Below are 14974 nucleotides of genomic sequence, written 5' to 3'. Positions count from 1 at the left end.
CTCCTTACTAATGTGGGATATTTGATACGCCCTTTTAAGTTGATATATGCTAGTTTCTGGTTCAGGTTACGTAGTACGTTACAGTTTAGTCTGTGGGGTGTGACTGTATTTTTTTCTTAGCAAAATATTTAGCTCTTATATTTAGAGTTATAATAATCTCAGTACAGAGTACTAAAAAAACCGACGTCAAAAGTACGTGGAATTACGTCTATTTGCTAAGTTTCATTGAAATACCCCCTAGTTCGCCACTATACAGGACTTGATACTGGAGATAATAAAAATAGGTTCTCACTACGACACTACTCAAAGTATATCGAGGGAAAAACGCCTTGAATTGGAGAAATAGCAAAATCAACTAAATAATGGCTAAAAGCAATTGCTCCTAAATTAAAGTCAGGCGCTATTTATAAAAATGAATCTTCATGCGTGAACAGCCACCGTTAGAGGTGGATGATTTCCGTCAAAATGAAATGGGACCACTATGGAAGTACCCCCTTTCCAACAAAAAAAGAATCATGAAAATCGGTTCACAAATACCGGAGTTATCGCGTAACATATATACAAAAAAAAAAGAACATACAGTCGAATTGAGAACCTCCTCCTTTTTTGAAGTCGGTTAAAAAGAAGGAGGTTCTCAATTACACTTTCGTTGTGTATGTTATGTGATTACTCTGGCATTTGTGAACTGATTTTGTTGATTCTTTATTTGTTGGAAAGAGGGTACCTCAGTATTGGTCCCATTTAAATTTGTAGAAAATATTCCTCCTCCAATGGTAGCAAACACGGGGACGAACCCGGTTACGTCCCCTCGCGCACTTTCCGGTCACCGATTTCAATAAAACTTGACAAGTAGATGTATTTCCACGAACTTATTGAGGTCGGTTTCTTTTATAAAAAAATTATAATTATGATAACAAGTGACCGGACGAACCTGTCCATAACAGCTGCAGTGTCACTCAGAGTTTTAAGTCGCAAAGATGCGAGGGGTACCGCCACTGCTCCCGTCACCCTGAGACATAATTTGAGAAGTCCCATGTGCCTGTAATGTCACCAGTACCTTTACCCTTCAAAACTGGGACGCTGTAATGCTCACATTACTGCTTGGCGGCAGAAATAGGTAATTTGGCAGTACTACCTTGGATGAACTATTTCATGAGCTCCTTGCTCATTAAACCGCAAAGATCCGAGATATAAGTTGACGAATCCCATGTGCCTGGGACTTCGCCAGCACCCTAACCCTTCAAAACCGGAACGCAGTAACGCTCAAATTACAATTTGGAGGCACATACACATCATAGGTATATTTCTGCACGAAATCTTCCACAAGGAGCTTCACAGCTGCTAAGTTAATTAAAACTGCCTTATTAAAACGCTGCAGCACTGTTCGTGAAGTTTTCGTAAGACGAGAATAAAGTTCGTTAAACCTGGCGGGGAAGAGAAAAAGGAAGGTATAGTCCCTCCTAAAGAAGTTTACATTCCACTGACTATAAGTCTATCGTATCAACTCTAAAGTTTAACATAACATGGTTTTCTCAGACTTTGGTGCATAGTCTACAATGTTAAACGGACATTGACCGTTTGACCTCAGCCTGCAAACGACTAAGTCACACGCTTAAGCATCTTACCACCAGTAAAGAACACTTAACGTATGTAACGCGATTATAAAACTTTACCCTCTAAACTCTTATTCATATAGCAGCAATTGTATTTAAAGTCTATCTTTTTTGAAGACAGAGTAAAGTGACATTTGCAGGGTTGCCATTTGTCATAAAGTTTTAAAGTCATGTAGTAGTTGTCGACAGTTTTATCGATAGATTGTGAAAGACGTTAACATTTTGCCAAAAATATTTGAATTGTGAATGTTACGACGTTCTTATGATTACTGATTGCGTTATTTCCTTTTTCATTCTTATTTTGGTAGTTGGACTGCAAGTATCGAAATCAATTTTTATTCATGTACATTTTAATAAGGATTTGACTATGTATATCGAATTAAAATGAAAATATTTGAAATATGTCTCCTCTTTGTATTTTTCATATGTCGACATAGTTCTAAATTAATGAACGTACAAAAATTGATAATTCAAATGACCTGTGTTGCACTTGTCGATGCCGCGCTGATTATGATTCAAATGAAACAAGTTTGGCTATTTATTTCATAAGTGTTGCCAATATTTAGTCGATAGTCGATAAAATATTTGTCGACTGCAATCACTAGCTGCGTGCAACACCTGTGAGCAATGAACTGTCATTTCACTCCAAAAAAAGACAAACTTATACATTAATATCTGTAACAGGATAAAGTGTCCATAGTAATCACATAATTCCCCCTTCTTACAGCAAATGTCTTCGCTTGCCCTTAAAGTGTAACTGGCGAAGTATGCCGACAGTTTCCCGTTGTTTTTAATTGCAGAGCGGGGCTCAACGTCGTATGGCCAAATATGGAAAGACAGGTTATTATGGCAAGGGTGGGATACTGTGGTCTTGAACGAACGGGAATGTCTGATGGATGGTCAATGGAGACACCGTTAACTTTGATTTCGAAGAGACGTAATCGGGATATTTAGTTTGATACATAATCGGGGCTTTTTTAATTTCATTTATAAAAGCGGAGAGAGAAATACATCCTATTATTTTTTTGCAATTTGATTTACCTGCTACATATTTAATGAACATAATTTAAATTCAAAACGCAGCACACAGAACGATACATTGATCTCAAATTTCACAGTGTTGGACCATCGTCACCCCTCAAACAGCTGTGGCGACACGTGCGCAGGAGTGCATCGCATGCGGACGGAAGCACGACCGCGAACTATTTCCAGATTTAATATAGATGCCGCGCACGCGCAGATGCGAATGTACCAGTGGCGGATGTTCGTTGGATAGGAAACATTGTATAAACCGGTGGTTTCACTACATTAGACTGCAGCTTTTATGCAGACTTTTTATTATATTAACGTCGATTAAATTTCCATCATCACCAATATTTTGCTATAATTATTAATACAGATTTGCTATAACTTTTATTTTTTGTGAAATTACTCCACTAGTTTGTTATAATTAGATCGAACACTCAGAAAAAATTCCTTCGATCCGGCCGGATTCGAAACGACGTCTTCTAGCATACCGTGCCAGACACTATACCAAGTAAGCCACGGAAAGAACCAGGGAACTTCACGAATTTTTCTAGATGCTTGTTGCCGTATCTTTGTATTTGGTTTTTCAACGACTTTTTAGCCGTAGCGCATTTGTGAGACATCTATGAAAGTATTTCAACCCCGGCCAGATCGAAGGAATTTTTTCTAAGTGTTCGATCTAATTATAACAAACTAGTGGAGTAATTTCACAAAAAATAAAAATTGAATAACAATTCAATGAAAATTATTAAATTGGTGATTACACCAATATCGTCAAATTATTAAAGGTGCCATTGCCACGAGTCTCTTCTAAGCAAAGGGTTATAAGCCATATCCTACCACCCTGGTCCAATACAGGTAGCGAGAGGTTTTACTACAAATTTATGTAACTTGGAAATTAAAGACGTAGATGCCACTAAAGAGATGCCAACCGTCAACTTCTTAATTGAGACAGGTCCTTCTCCCACCAGCCCACCATCATCGCTCCATTTCTCAAAACATACTAAAATGCTAGCCTATTTCTCAATTTCAATTCCACGTTATCATCAATCTGAACATATATGTATATACGTCACAGGATTTTAACCAATAATCTAGCACGTTAACTAAACGCAGTTTGGTAATTGCACACGTTTTGGAGGGGTCCCGTGAACCGATTCGGACTAGCAAGTTGAGTGTAAAGTAAATTGCATAGAATTAGGAAAAACTTAGGCCGCAAACTCGGAACGCGTACATTGTGTCGTGTTGGATATATCCAACACAAGACACACGTTTGTGCGCTACGTACGCGCAAAACTCGACCGCCCCGCTGAACAAACGCACCACACCGTTACGTATTTGTGGCCTTATTGGTTTAGACACCACGATGAACATCAAAATCCAGGACTTCTGACAATGGCAAGCATTCTCTTTTTTTATGAACCAAGTGACGAGACGAACAAGTCGTACGCCTGGCGGTAAGCATCACGCCAGTCCATAACAGTTGCAATGCCGGTCAGATATGTAACAGAGCCCTGTTACATACCAACTGCACGCAAAATAGGCGCCTTGACGTCGAGTTGCGGACACCAGCCCGTTGCACCAAGTACCAAGTACATACCAACTGGCCACCTTTAATTCAATTGACAACCGTGCTAAGAAGCTTATAGGTGGCTCGGAATTAGTGGAGGCGAAGTTGCAGAGCCTTGAACACCGCCGTAAACTTGCCAGCTTATCGGTATTTTACAGGATATATCACGGAGAGTGTGCGATGGAGTTACACGATTTGTAAAATTTTTGTTTTTGTTTTGATGAATTGTGAATCTCCTATTTTCATGACATATCCAAAATTGTTTTCTATTTCCTGCAACGGTAGATGGCCAAAATGTAATAAAATTGAGTAGGAAAAGACAGACGCTGCAGGTCAAGTCTCTATTAAACCGTTCGTCAATAACAAGTGACATCATCAGTTAAACAAAAGCACACGAACTCATCGTCTATCAGTCCGCGTTTGTAAGTCCGTCATCGATTCAGATATACATAAGCAAAGTCGGCGTTGAAAATAGTCATAACAAAAGTTTTTTGTAATTCCCTATGCCAGGTCGTGGAAGCTTGCAAACGTGCAACCTGTTGTGCAATGCGCAACGGCAAATGAGCGTGCTTACAGCTTCGGTACCTAACTGAAAAATAGGGAGGGTACTGTACACCAGAGGCGGCTCACCCGAGGCACTAGCCTATCGAAGAACCGGATGAAATCAAGCGACAGAGGTCTGTGAGAACCCTGTACACTGGCTGATCTGGGGGCAGAACCTGAACGTGTAAGGTTCCTGTGCGCGCACAGGTTATAGTGTCCTTCTCGTATGCCGTATGCCTAAGGGTAGGTAGAAAAGGGACACTATAATCAAAACTAACGTAGAAAGATATGGTGCTTGCCCCGATGTGAAGTAACGCTTCACCCTGGAAAGGATCCCAAGCTTCCTTGCTGCATGGATTCAATGTATCTGCCGAAGTGCAAATAGGACGACACGTCCACTCCAAGTAGTAGTAAGAGACAGTCGGCTATCGGTATGCATGGGTATATCACGAAAAGTCGGAGTCAGCTCAAAGGGACTCCGTTTTGTGGAGAATAGACACGCCTGCGTTTTGGTAACGTTAAATTTGGCATCGCCCCAATCGGAGACTGCTTTGAGTGTCAAATCCAAACGGCTAACCATGGACTCTCGACAAGACTGGATTTCCTCTCCACTGACCCTTGCATTGGTCAAGTACCTATCTACAACTGTGTTATCATCAGCATACGCAAAGGTACCTGGAATTAACATATCATTGATATGCAGCAGAAAGAGAGTTGCAGACAGTACGGAACCCTGAGGCATCTATCGCCATATGTTCGGAAGAGTAGCCTTCTAAGACCACTCGAATCGACCGTTCGCTCAAGAAATCAGAGATCCAATAACAAAGGTCAGTGGGAAGTCCATAAGGGGGAAGCTTACTTAAAAGGTTTGCGTGCCAGGCCCTGTCAAAGGCTTTAGAAATATCCAAAGACACTGTAAGTGCTTCACCTTGCTTTTCTATAGCCTCGCTCCATATGTGACAGGCATACACAAGAAGATCCCCAGTTGATCGCCCTCGTCGGAATCCGTACTGGCGATCACTGAGGAGGTTGTTGTCTTCAAGGTACGACAAGAGACGGTTTTTGAGTACACGTTCCATAGTCTTGCAGAGTATGGAAGTGACTGAGATAGGTCTATAGTTGACAGAGTCAGCTCTGCTTCCCTTTTTCGGCACAGGTTGCACGTTTGCAAGCTTCCACGACCTGCGAACGACACCAGTCTCAAATGAGAGGCGGTACAGGCGTAGGCGTATGAGAACAGGAGACAACTCAGGCGCACAGTTACGTAGGACTAGTGCTGGAAATCCATCTGGCCCGCTAGCTTTATTCACGTCTAGATTCGGCAGAGTTCAAAGTACCTCTTTTTGGCGTATGCGCATTGGCGCCACAGTGCAGCCAGCCTGAGGTAAGTGATTAGATCCAGACGCGAACTCTTAGCAAAGAGTGAGGAAAAAGGATTTGCCTTGTCGTCTGCAGTATAAGCCAGCGTGCCGTCCGGCCTCAGCAAAGATGACATAGATAGACGACAAAAGTTAGTTAGTGACTTTATATTTAAAGATGTTTTGTTTAAAAAAAAATTTGTCAATTTCTGGCGTCGCCATTTTCACTACGCATACACAATATGGAAGCGTGCGCGTGCTACGATCGGAGCACCTGATCGAACTGATAAAAATTTGATTACTATAGAAAATACGTTATTTTATTTTTTCCTTCGAAAAACTACTTGCATAACGATTTTTGTAAAAACAAACACCGATATACAAATTCGTTTTAGGGTCACGCTCGCGTTAGTGTGTGACTACTTCACCGACTAAAGCTTAGCTCTTAAATAAGAAGAACTATTAACTGCTAATCACGTTTTATACTTAAAGGTACTTATTACGTTCCAAAGTATTTATTTCATAAATTAAAACGGCTAACTTTAATTATAGTAAGAAACTGGCAATACCAGCAAAGCAATGACAACAAAACGGCGGTTTATAATTATTGAAAGCAATATTCCTCAATGGCGGTAGATGCACGGCATAAAAACAGAGATATAAAGCGCCCTCTCATTATGTCCACAGTCTAATTACTATAGTAACCAGACCGGTGAACGCAGATACAATTTTATTAGTATGGCATGCTCCCATAAAATACACTAGACGATAAGTACAAAAACCAGTCTTGCGTGACTATCATATGATCCAAGTTCATTTCATTAAACCACCGCTTCATTAAAGGTATTGTAAGGGTTCGTTATTTTTATGACACCAAAAGATGGAACAAGCAATGCACCTCATGGTAACCGACACGCCTACCCGTAATTTAGATGTCACTCAGAAGTCAAAGGCTCAGCGCCACTGCGCCTGTCACATAAAGATATAAAGTTGACAATTCTCCTATTGGCCTGAACTTTCACCAGCACGCTTACCCTTCTATTCCGGAAAGCAGTAATGCTTACAGCATAAATTTGTATGGTGACCGTGTTTCTTTGGACGAATTCTTCCACAAGTTACTCTACTATGACTGATAGGAGTTCTACTGCTTACTTCTTTCGAGGTGTTTTCATATGGTGACGTCAATGTTAAGTCGTAATTATTGTAGGTATTACTGACTGCGATCGTATTGCTATCTCATTGGAAAACCGCGATTATACGAACATCATAAGAGCTGCATAGGCTCTAGACACGGCGTATCTATTTAATACGTGCCGACGAAGCGCGTTTACGTGGCGTAAACGCGTGAATGCGTATGCAAACGCGCTGCAGTCGCGCTTGCGTATAGCATGTTTTGATAAGAGATAGATTTAATTTTAGTTTTGTTTGTTAAATTCAGTTAATTTTTTAAATGAAGCAACATCATAAAATTCTAGTTTGCGGCGTATATACGCGCAGATGACGCGAGTTTACGGCGCCGTAAACGCGCGTGTAGAATACGTCGTGTGCATAGAGTCCTAGTTCTCTCGTATTTAGTCTGAATTTTGTAAAGATCCCTGTATACCCAGTTTTTGTATAGTGTGTTTTATTGTACCATGATAGTATGAGAATACCTAAAACTTATACCAAACAGTTAACAACCGAACAGTTAACTGTACCAAAATAATAATAGTAATAATAATAATGTGTCAAACAACCACACTAAATTGCCTGGTTTCAAACTAGGGAATTCCCTACACTATGAGTACCAGGGCAACGGAATTCACTTTGGAGTACTTCCCAGAACACCAAGTCCAGAATCAATTTAGAAAAGTTAGTTTTCCAACTTGGTCCTACCGGGAAACGAACCCGTGACCTCCTCATCCAGCGCCCACAGTATAAACCGTTAGGCAACAAGGTCATTAAAAAAATATTTAAAAAAACCTACTGGTACCTAAGACATATCCCTTATTTCTACTGTAGTTTCAAAGATTTCCCGAGCTGTCCCATTTGTAAAAAACACTGTATAACAGAGAAAAGTCCATAATGTCGTGACTCGTGAATAAGTAATGAATGAATCGTAAACACAATGAAGACAGCTTACTGAAGTTTTCACCTTCCAACACTATAGCACATTCTGACCACAATCAATATTGACATGCCCACTTTCCAAACATTCATTCACATCGCTACCACATACAATTCTACCTGTCCTGTTTAACAGCTCTTTCTCCCTTGGTTTAAGGCTCTATATAGACTAGATTACGGGACTTCATGTTCAATTGTTAATACTCCCACGTCGGGTCTTAATTTGATGACATTTCGTTCCCATAGCTTCCATCGCTTTCAGATCTACGTGTCAATTTCATTAGTTGGTATTTTTGGACTTGTTCAATAGTAATTTGGAGGCTATTGGGCCCAATAGAAGGCTTGAATTGTCTTTATTAAAGATTTTTTTATATACCGTCATAGCTACTTCGTAGTTTTGTAGTTTAATACTCTTACCCTTTGCAAATAAAACACACAGTTAGTTTCACCTTGAAGTTAATGATAAGACTTCCACCTTTATAATAGATATAGAGGTTTAACGATAATATGATAATAATAATAATAACACACACACTCATAGCCCCGCAATGGGGAAACCCTGTATCGCGGGTGAACACATACATAGACAATCACAAATTACACCCAAACTCACAATAAATGTAGGCCGTACAAATATTTCTCCCGGTCCGGGAACCAAACCCGGGACCTCTGAGTGGCAGTCCAGCATAGTTACCGTTCGAACACGGAGGCAGTTGATAAATAATAAGAAAGAAGTGTAGACTGGCAGCTATTAGGTACACAATGCGAGCATTACTAAAGGCAACTTTTGTTTTTTCTTATAGCAAGTGACGCAACGAAAAAGTCGTGCACCTCGTAGTAAGCGACACGCCTATCCATAACAGTTGTAGTGCCACTCAGAGCTTTAAATCGCAAAGATCTAAAGGCACTTTTACTGCGCTCGTTACCCTGAAACATAGTTGACAAGTCCTTTGTAATTTCCCCAGCATACTTACCTTTCCAAACCGAAACGCAATAATGCCCACATTATTGCTCGGTGGCAGAAATAGGCAAGAGAAATAGACATGAGGCTCTACTGCTCTATATGTTTTTTAAATAATTTTCGCAAGTTTTGGGTCTGTCTTGACGCATATAGTTGTTTATTCCACTCGTGTCAAAATTCACTTACTTCGAAAATTTACGTACCCTGAAATTGGGACAGGCAAACAAACGTCAATTGTGTATACTGCGCAATTATCTCTCAAACATACTGTAGATATAAAATCAAGTATGAGTACGAGTTTTACAATGCCAAATTAATTCTGTTGAATTCTGAAGCCGTATTTCAGCAAATGAAATTGACTTGATGACATGCCATAACTCAGAATTAAAGCTTGATTGGTACGAATGTGTCAAGAGCCTCGTTTATTACCGAGCAGTGAACGATTGAAGCACTTGACACTGATTCGCGAATGTTTTTGTTTTGATTTGTTTATTAAAATCATACTAAAATGAATTTATGATTATGACGTAGTAGTCAGAAAATGGAAAACGTGACTGAATTCCTTATTGAATAATAATAATTATTATTACTTTCTTCTCACACAACTTCAACAATAATTAAACATTCTTATGTAAATAAAACGTTTATTGTCTGTGAAGGCTGGAGCCTAAAGCAGGATACGCTAGTCTCCAGGCCTCCACCTACGGATAAAGTATTATCATTGACTGAGACAAGAATGATTGATATGAGGGATAAGTAAGCAAAAATTACTTTATACAAAGCAATATGTTTGAAAAAAACAATAAACAAAAAGTGATAATGAGTCAGATAATTGAAGTGACATAAAAGATAACATTAAATTAGATTTAGCGCGATGTTTGTTCCAAATTAAATAGTTATCTTTTTAGTTACAGTGGCGTGCACGAAACAGCCTCCCCGCACGACGTACTATTCTACATTTCTTGTATATCTGACGCCCCCTGCGCAATAATTGGCGAGTGCCTGACGTCTATTGGCAAAATCTTTCACCACGATACCAAGCTTTATAGTACGCATGCCATCGAGACGACAAGAAGAAGAAGACGACTTACAATTACAAAACATACTTCTAAATACGTACATGACGATGGTAAAATAATAATTGATAGTTACATAACAAAAATATAGAACAAATTACAATACTTCCAGGCATTATTCACTCTATCCGCTTTATTTGAAGTTAAATCGCAAAAATCAAGGCACCGCCAGTGCGCCCGTCACCCTGAGACATAATTTGAAAAGTCTCATATGTCTGTAATTTCACATGCACTCTTATACCATTCAAAACAGTAACGCAGTGACGATCACATTATTATTGTTATTATATTAACCTACTAAAGTTATTTGTGTATATCCGTTCAAAATATCTTCTTATTTTTGTTGCTAAGCAATTCTGAAAATGTCTAGACGGTCATTGATCAGCAACTGTTGATAACTAACATAGACATTGTGTACACATCCTTACAGCCAGAGTTAATAATAAATAGGTCAACACACTTTGCGGTCGACATACATAATGTAGACCCAGTGCCAAAACACATCTGCTTTACGATAACGTATTAAACATGTTATGCGTATTTATATTATTCGCGTCTTCACTGTATTTGCTATCGTATTGGTACGTCCTGGAAGCCCTGTCATCTCCCTCTCTCTCGTGCAATTGCTAATTGTGAAGTCTGCTTTCCTTGTCTTTGGATGTACCTTCCAGCCGATCAGACGCATTACACTTGGATACATTGCATAGGTACGTCTTTTTTTATCACATCTGCCCATGTTTACGATCTTCCCCTATGAAACTGGTGATGGAGAGGATTGTTTGGACTTCAATGTAACCTACTCTCCGAAGCTTACGGCTCTAGTAAGTCCCGTCTGATAGCTATTATTATAATTATATTGTGAACTAAACATAGTGTGATTTCGTTTATTGAACGAGTTAATTATGATTTAATATAAACATTATTTTAATACAATGACGTTATTATGTTTAAGAATACAGAGACGCGTTTATGAAGACTTTAAGAGCGGTTATACAAGACAACTTTTAGCAGCGATGCATTTTTTTATAATATTAAGTAACGGGGCGAACAAGTCGTGCGCCTGATGGTAAGCGACACGCCTGTCCATAACAGTTGCAATGCCACTCAGAGCTTTAAATCGCAAAGATCTAAGAGGCACTGCCACTGCGCATTACCGTGAGACATTAGTTGACAAGTCCGATTTGCCTATAATTTCACCAGCACTCTTACCCTTCAAAACCGGAACACGGTAATGCTAACATTACTGCTTGGCGGCAGAAATAGGTAAGGTGGCAGTACTTCCCTGGACGAACTCTTTCACAAAGAGATCTACAGCGATGCAGTCGCTATTCGTCTACCTTTAACACACGAGCGGCTTTCGATGCAAACACGATACAAACGCGATGCAAACGCGACGCAATCGCGATGCATGTTATAATTAATTTCACTTTTTAATTTACAATTAACAAAATAAAACAATATGCATAAACATACAAACTATACAGATTTTCCGTACATAATTACTGAACATAAGCGACTCTATCGTTGCAATCGCGCGTTTGTATCGATGCAGTCGCGCGTTTGCATCGATTCAATCGCCTGTAAATTACAAGTGTAGCATGCAATCCCGTGTTTCACCACTGTTAATTAGCAGAAATACGACGTTCTTATTTTGAAACTCATTATAGTTCTATACCTCTACCACGAGTTCACTGTGACAGTTGTCGCTAAGGATCGCGTAAATTACATCACAAGTTTGTATGACAAATTATACAGCGCCCCTAGCGGTTACAAGAAGAAACAACATTTTGCATACAAACATTTTAAGCGGTCGCTAGAGATAACTGTCACTGTAATCTCTTGGTAGAGGCACTGAACTGTTTTTACAGTAGCGAGTAAGATAATTGACTGATTCAAAATCAATTCCTGCTCATATACTCGCTTCCCCATATTGATTAAAAATAACAATTTTGTTTTGTTTGGAATACAGATACTTTTTGAATTTGTAACAAAATATTATCACGAAATGCTGTTATAACTTCTTTCCTTGATTGTAACAATTTCCTCAAGGTTTGTGGAGTGCTCTGTTAACTTTCACGTGGGTATATGGCCTAAAACCTCGGCTGAGAGGAGACCGGTGCCCAGTAGTGGGACGTCCAAAGGGTTAACGATGATGGAACCTTAATTTATTTACAATAGTATCTCATTAATTATTGTCAATTCATCTTTTTTTCTAATTGAGGCCATAAAGTCCGATCCGATAATGATCCGTTTGAATTTCCTCAATAAACTACAATGTAATCAGGTTATTTGACTATCCAAATTTAAAGTAACGTAACGTAGGGGTTACGAAACAACATATTAAAAAGCATTCCTAATATTGTAATGTGTAATAAACATACGCTAAACAGATGTTCGTATCGGCCTAAATAGATGAAGGACAAAACACAGTTGAAGTTAGCATCGATGCTTTAGATTGAATACTTTGAAAGTCACAGTTCACGAGTCAAGAGTATATTTTTGTTAAAAGAAATGTCTATTTTATTTCTGATTCTCCATCTCACCTGATGGAAAGTGACGATGAGGTCGACGATGGAGTATGCACATCTAAAATACACTTTCGTCTTGAAAACGCCCAAGTTATAACGTTCAGGGAACAAGTCTGTAGGCAGAGAATTCCACTCCATAGCAGTTCGCCATATAAATGTGGAAGCGTAACGCTTCGTGCCTATCGCCTAGTCCCCCGGTGATGGAAAGGGGAAGGTGGAATTAAATCGTGTTATTCCAACGCACAGTCTCCGTGACATATCCTGTAAAATACCGATAGGTAAGCAACTTTACAGCGGTGTTCACGTATGTTGGCACGGTTGTCAATTGAATCCAAGGTGGCCAGTTGGTATGTAACAGAGCCAAGTTCAATTCAGTAAAATATGAAATTGTTAAAATGAATTATTTTTCAAAATATACATACTGTAGCGTAAATTGGAATGTGATTTGGTAAATTAATAATAATAATAAGTCACTTTTGTAAACATAGTTTAGAATAGGGTGGTTTGCATTAATAACAACACGCAGTTGATTGACAGTTGAACAAACAGTTACACGCGGTTTAGATCCGAAAAAGTTTCAGTCCTTTTAAATTTCAATCAATTTGAATGTTCCCTGATTCTTTCAAATACCTGAAAAAACTTGTAACTCAAACCAGTTTCTCACTCGACTTTTAGCTATAATGCAGATGTATCATTGTAAGCTGTGATGAAACTAACTATTGCCGATAAATTATGGATTTTCTGAGCTTGTATTGTAGCTTGTGTCAAAATAGTTTTTAAAATCATGTATGTATAATACAAGTAAAACATCGAGTTCATTTTCGCGTGTGGATACAGTAAGTGTGGTTTGTGTGAAAAAAGTGAGTGACAATGGTAACGCCACAACAAATCGCGATGAAGGTAGTCGTCGACAGCGCAAGAGGGTAGACAGATATGTCTGCCCATAAAGCTGTCATCTGCCGCCGTCCAGTCAACCCGTGACCATGGAGCGTGCAACCGTTCCGAAATATCGGGAAAATAAAAAGAAGTTATACCGTGGTAAGAAACCTGTTACTAGTGATAATCATTAAGTAAAACATACTACGAATAGTGAAAATGTTCGCTTTTTAAATTGTTCGCAGTTTTTCAATTTCGATAAAAATATCTGATGCGGTATCTGATAGGTTAGTGAGGAGACAGAGGATTACAATGCTCAATGCATAATATAAAGTACCGGAGTTATACGCTTGAACCTACTGGCTGTTGCTCAGGTCTTGAATCAGTACAGAGATCCCATACAAATGAATCTTTAATGTTTTACTTTTACTCAAAAATAAAAAAAGTACCGATCTGAAAGAGATGACACTGATAAAAACAGATAGGCACATATTCTTAGAAGTGTAAAAATGCTTACCATCAAACTTTTTCGCCCGGTTAGCGAGTGTATCCGCAAGCTTGGCGAGTTCGCTGCGCAGAGAGCTTTCAAGCTGCGTGCGCGCATTTTGCGTGAGTCGCGTGCGTGCGCCAGCGCCACAGCACCCTCTACTCAAGCACAAGCCGTCGGCGTCTGTGGACAACAAAACATATTTGAATTGTTTATAGAAGTTGAATGTTTTCCTTTCAAAAATATCTGTATTTCTTTAATTAAACTAATTTTACGGACAAACTAGGAAAGTTCTAAGGTTTTCACGATTGTTACATATAGGAAATGAACATTATTTTTCAGATCCACTTCGCGCATATTTATTTTCTCAAACAAACGAACGTTTCGGGCCCTTAGTAACAACTAACCACATACATAACAATATAATATGCCATACACATAAATTAATTGTGCTAAATATGTAAATATATTGATTTTTTATTATGGTAGCTGGTACTAGTTACGCTAATATTAATAATGCAAGCCATCGTTTTTTTATCACACCAGTGACGGGGCGAACAAGTCGTGCACCTGGTGGTACACGCCTGTCCATAACAGTAGCAGTGGCACTCAGAGCTTTAAATCGCAAAGATCTTTGGGGCATTGCCACTGCGCCCGTCACCCTGAGACATAAGTTGACAAGTCCCATGTGCCAGGAATTTCACAAGTCAAAACCGCCCAAGTCATTACTGCATGGCGGCAGAAATAGGTAACGTAGCAACACTTCCTTTGACGATCTCTTTCACAAGGAGCTATACTATTTTGAACTTAATTTACCAAAGGAAAAGAAC

The 14974-nt window shown here is 39.2% G+C and overlaps 1 protein-coding gene across 1 annotated transcript in view; it reads right to left on the bottom strand.

Moving 5' to 3' along the window:
• Nucleotides 1-14328, bottom strand: part of LOC113232924 (glypican-6) — a 44262-nt gene extending 29934 nt beyond the window's left edge. The window contains exon 1 of the mRNA XM_026467830.1: nt 14175-14328. The gene's annotated coding sequence lies outside the window, so the exon portion shown is untranslated. The remainder of the gene's footprint in view (nt 1-14174) is intronic.
• Nucleotides 14329-14974: the final 646 nt, after the last annotated feature.

This window comes from Hyposmocoma kahamanoa, unplaced genomic scaffold, assembly GCF_003589595.1.
Source record: "Hyposmocoma kahamanoa isolate Upper Pololo Valley unplaced genomic scaffold, ASM358959v1 78, whole genome shotgun sequence".
Classification (NCBI taxonomy): Eukaryota; Metazoa; Arthropoda; class Insecta; order Lepidoptera; family Cosmopterigidae; genus Hyposmocoma; species Hyposmocoma kahamanoa.
This window is presented reverse-complemented; position numbering and strand designations above follow the sequence as displayed.